Below are 6,000 nucleotides of genomic sequence, written 5' to 3'. Positions count from 1 at the left end.
GCCGACTGCCCTCAACAGGAGGAGCCACTGCCGGCCGCCAGAGGGCGGAGGAGGATCGAGCCGTCCACCGAACGTCCAGTGCCATCGCATGGCACCACGAGGAAGAACCTCTCAGTAGGCTGAGGACCAAGCGGCAGTGTGTCAGGGAAACGGACCAAGTTTTTTTTTTCCTCTCTCCACTCTCTAGTCCTGACGCCGTCTGTGTCTCCGAACCCGGGGATTAGGCCCCGGCCTGCCTGGGTATGTGGCGAGGTTGACGAGCAAGAGACGTCGGAGGAGCAAGCGAGATCGGTGTGCGTGATTGAGAATGAGCGTCACCTGCGAGGCACACCGGTCTCGAGTCCTCTCATGAGGGAGCACAGAGGCATATAAGGACGAGCGACACTAGTGAAGGACGAGAGAGGATCTGGGGCCTCATTTATAAAACTTTGTGTAAGATTTGCGCCAGAAGTGGCGTACGGATGAAACATAGGACGTGCGTACGCACAGAAATATTCAGATTTATAAAACCGTGTGCACGCACATCCTACGCAGTTTTCCCTTAATTAATCACAATCAATTCTAAATGTAGCGCAGCTTTTGCGGCTTCATGTCACGCCCATAGTTGCCCATAAATAGTCCGTGAAACGCCCACAAGTTAATATTTATCGATTGCGAAATCATGGCAAATACAGAGAGGAAATAAAAAAAACGTAACTTTACTCAATGTGAAGTAGAAGTTATCGTTGGCGAGGTGGAAAAGAGGAGAAAAATATTTTTTGGAGGGCACAGTGTGGGCATTACTAATGCCAAAAAGGCACTTGAGTGGCAAAAGGTTGCAGACGCCGTAAATGCTGTAGCCTCACAACCTCGGGCCGTGGCCGAAAAAAAAAAGAAATGATCAGACATCAAAGTCGAGGCAAAAAAGCGTCTAGTGCTCCATCACCAGAGTGTGTCTGCCACGGGTGGGGGAAAGGGACACCGGAGCTGAGCCCTCTTGATGAGGGACTGCCGGCAATTATTGGGGAATCCCTATTAATCCCTATTATCTACGTGGAAATGGGAAATAGTTCAGTGCAAATGTAATTTCTTGCAGCTTTCTGAATGGTTGAGACATACGTCATGTTATTTTATCGAAAATATAACAAACTAAAGGCATTTGCATGAATACCATGATTCCGTAGCTGATGAAGAAATTTTTACTATGAAAACAACTTTCCCCAGTGGACAATTAATACATCTATTTATCTATTTATTTATCTATATATCTCCCTACTTATCTATCTATCTGTCTATCTAATTGCATCTATATCTGCTCCGCCAGATGGACACATTGACGAGAATATCAGTTTGGTACATTATTTCGTTCTGTTTACCATATTATTTATGAGGATGAATTGCATAACATGCCAATATTGTTGCAGAACATATTTCACTTTTTTTTTTTTTTTGCATTTCTGTTGTAATTTTCGTTTGATTTTGTTTGTTTAACACTGCAGATCGATCAAACGGGTGTTTGTGTAGGCTGTTAATTGTAATACTTGCTTTGTGAAGTCTTCATGTTATTTATGAGAGGCAGTATTGCCATTTCTTTTACACAACGGTCTGCAGTTTCACACACTTTCACGTGTTTCTTCCATCTGCCGACGGTGTCGCCATTTCTCATTTCACCCGTTTTTGTGCGTACGCCTGGGTCAGAGCTTGCGTGAAGGACCGCACATTTTCCCGTCAAGTTTGCTTTTTATAAATACCAATTATTGCGTAGAGAGTGGCGTACGCCTTCTTTTGTGCGTACGCAACGTTTATAAATGAGGCCCCAGGCCTGGATTTTACGTTCTGTTGTGTTTACATTTGGGTATGCGTGTGTGCGGCAGTCGTCCGTGAGGCGTGTTTGTTATTTGATTACAGTTGTAGAACATTCGCCGGTTCCCGCCTCCTTCTTCCCTGAACAGACAAACTTTACAACAACTTGGAATTTACTTTGGAAGTTAATTCTTCCAAATTACATTTCCTAGATATGTAGGTAAAGAAAAATGAGGGCAAGTTGATTACGACTTTGTTTACAAAAGAAACGGTGCTTGAAATGGTGCAACACTGCTTGCTACCAGCTTCCACCCAACTGTTTCAAAAAAGGGGATGCACAAAAGTCAGTTTTATAGACCAAGGAGGATTTGCTATTCTGATCTAGATTTTATTGAAAAATCTAGAAGAATGAAATAGAGATTTTTAGATAGGGGTTATCCATCTGAATGGATTGGTGATGCGTTCAATACATCTTTTCAAAAGATCTTTTTAAAGTTATTAAAAAAGAAAAAACAACAACATTCCTTTAGGCTCCTTTTATTACAAATAATTAATCCAAGTCTTATTTGATAAGATCTATTTTTTTTTAAATACTGTTATTTGTTGTCTTCTGATCCGCAATTGAGTGCTATTTTTCAGCATGCTCTGTTGATTGTGTACAAACGGGCTAGGAGTTTAAAAGATCACTTAGCACATGTTCATTTTCGAGTGAGACTTGGAGCCCGTCTCAGAGATTACTCAATACAGAAGGGTAATTATCGATGTGGTAATTGTGCTCAGTGCAATAATACATTTAAAACATATTTTTTTCTGTCATCCAAGAACTGGTAAAAAAGAAAGAATCGATTCTGTGATCACGTTTGGGTTATGTTGGAAAAACGTCACATTTAAAACAAAGAATTACTGAGCATAAGAGTTCTATTAGAAGAAAAGATGTTAACTATCCGGTTGCGGCACATTTTTTTTGCATTGAATCACGATGTGTCCTCCTTACGTTTTTGTGGGGTTGAAAAAGTGAGTGTGCCACCTAGAGGAGGCGATATTGAATTGTTCTTATAGAGACGTGAGTTGTTTTGGATTTTTACCCTTCAGACTTTATCACCTATTGAAGGTTTTATTGTAGCCTATGTGTATAAGGGGTTAAATGTCCAGGATCTTTTTTCTCTAGCTTTCGGATCAATGTCATTTTTATTAATTTGTGTTTTCAGTTTATGTATTTTATTATATTGTATTCTCTTGTCAGTTTATGTAGATTGTCCAAAGTGGTAGACTGTTCTAGAGTAGCTGTTTTAAATTTGCTTTAGAAATAAAAGTGCCTTGCCTTACCTAAGGGTATGAATGAAGAAGCATTATTTAATGTGAAGTTATAATATTTTTTTGTGTGTCATTATGTACAATTGTTGATGTAACTATATATAATGTTGTGGTGCTAATGATGTATTCAGTCATTGAGCAAGATTGTAAATCAATGGTTCTCCGCAGTGATTGGTCATGTTATCATTTTAAATGTGATCGAGTTTGATCTATGATTTGTATATGCCTGATGAAGGTCATGAGACAGAGATAGATAGGTTCTTTCGCACCTATATTATTACCTGCAGGTGTGCGATAGTAATGGTGTCAATTCATATGTTCAGGAATAGAAAATGAATTGAAACAGCTTGAATATCCGATTTATACATGTGGGTGGGAATCAAGTGCCCCTTTCTGCTGATTGGTCAACCAAAGGTAAAACCGTGCTGTCATCAGTTGTTCCTCAGTTCTGCGCAACAGAACTGTCATTCTGACTGCCTGACTATCGGTGCGAAACAGAGATATTAAAATAAATACCACTGTAATGTCTCGGTTACGTATGGCAACCCTCGTTCCCTGAAGGAGGGAACGGAGACGGTCCGTCGGATGTCACCGACGAATTGGGATCACTTCTGGGAGCCCCTATCAGCTTCGAGATATAGAGCAGTTCAAAGGGAGCAGTGTGGTTAGCACCAGAGATAAGTCCCAAGAAGGTATAGAGTGAGGGCGAGGCGGATTTAATCTCCTCGCCCCTCTCAGGAACCTAACGATCAGATCGTGCTTCCCTAAGGACTTACCATCAACCATGTTGTGATTTGCGGCGATAGCGGCAACATACACTTTGAGAGTGGAGGGACAGCCTTCGCTCCAACCCTTCTTACAGGAAGGAAAGCACAGAACTGATTGAACATCTTCGGGGGTCTTCTCGTCGGGAAGAACACCATTCGACAAACAGGTTCCACTTCAACGCATAAAGGCGCCTCGTAGAGGGAACTCTAGCGGAAGTGATGGTGTCTACCACAGCCTGTGGTAGGTCACCTAGAACCTCCGCGTCCCGTCCAGGGACCAGAAATGGAGTAGGGTGCCCCGTCTCTGAGTCAGGAGTAGGGTTGGGTACCGAAACCCGGTGCCAATATGGCACCAGTACCTATATAACCGGTATGTACCGGACCGAATCAGAACGCAGATTTCGGTGCCTCATTTCGGTGCCACTTAAATTCAAACGTGCTTTCGCACTTTGGCTGGCGCCGAGCCAGAGACAGCGCTCGGCGCTCATCACACATCACAACTACTCAGTGTTTTCAACCACATCATGTTTATTTTAGGTTCCATACATTTAAATGCTCATTGTCTATGGAAGCGACAAAAACAATCCTTTCAGACAGTTATAACTTGACTACGCGTTTTATTCATATCAGATACACATTAATAGTAACTGTATAGTTTACTCTATTCTTCTCCCAGTTCACCGGTCACTTACTTTCATGTATTTCGTGAGACGTGAATTAATTTACATGATGTAAATCCGACAGATCCGATTCTCTGAGGCGCAAACTAACATGGCGCCGCCCATCGCGCAGTATAGATCAACTAACACACATTCGGAAAATCAGAATATCAGATAGTTCATGACATAGTTAGCAAGTTTGTGAATATTTTGAATAAAAAAGAAATAAACCCGATACAGCTTAGCTGTCATACAGCGCTATTGTGGCAGCTGTGTGTCATGTGAGAAGCACGACGCGTCGCCATGGAAACCAGAAAGGCGTTGCGTTCTAAAATATTTAGCCAGAGAATATGGTCATATTTCTGCAAAATAAAGCTGAATCTTGAAGCTGGTTTGTAGCATACCAAGAATACAGACTACTGCTGTTATTAGTGTAACTGTTATTTAGAGTTAAATTAGTTGTAGTTGGGTTAGGTGGCTTTGGTTTTACTGTGAATTTGTTAAGTAAATTGTGTTTTGTATTTATTTATATTTATATATTTAAGTATACTAGGCATGTGCCGGTATCAAATTTTTATGTTGCGATTAATTGCTGAAGCTTTTATCACGGTATGCGGTATTATCACGGTATTGAAATTTGTTGTAAAAAAAGTGTTATCATACTATAACAGGTTTAATAACTTTCTTATAACAAAAATAATCAAACTTTTAAATACAATAAAGCAATACACACAAATGTATAAAGTAAACAAATATTTAAAACAGATTAAAGTGCAAAAGAATGATAAAGAACAATAGGTAACCCTTTACAATAAAGTCTCACTAATTAATGCATTAACATCAACAAAGAGCGAATAACTACATTTTTACAGTTATTATTCTTTGATAATGTTAGTTAAAAAAGCAACTGTTAGTGTTAGCTCAGGTCCATTAAATAATACAGTTACAACTTTTGATATTAATAATGTGTTATTAAATGCTGAAATTTACATTTAACTAAGATTAATACATGTTTTAGAAGTATTTTTCATTGTCAGTTTGTTAATGAATGAACTAATGTTAAATAATGGAGCCTTATTGTAAAGTGTGTGACTGAATAACAATCAGAACACATTCAAACAATATCTAGGGCATGTAATTTAGTCCAGGTTAAAATATAAAATGTTTAAGTTTGAAAATGAAAAGCCTTAAGTCTTAAAGTATCAAGTTGGTCTTGTGATGAGCACCGTGGCGAATACAGAAAACTTTTTGTTTACGAGGGTTACCGGGGAAACGGCTGCATTTCTGCTGTTCCGTCAGCGCCCTCTGCTGTCAGAGAGTGAATGTGCACTTCAGCGCGTCTCCTTCACGCGTTCCGCCATGTGCTCTGTTCATGCACGTTGGGTTTTGTTTACATCAGTGCGAGTTCCTCTTTGACGTATTGTTCATTTTAAACGGTTGATGGGTAAAGTATTCTTAAAATGCATTCTAAAAATCTG

This window comes from Gobio gobio (assembly GCF_949357685.1).
Source record: "Gobio gobio genome assembly, chromosome: 21".
NCBI classification, from domain to species: domain Eukaryota; kingdom Metazoa; phylum Chordata; class Actinopteri; order Cypriniformes; family Gobionidae; genus Gobio; species Gobio gobio.
Note: the sequence above shows the minus strand (reverse complement) of the source record.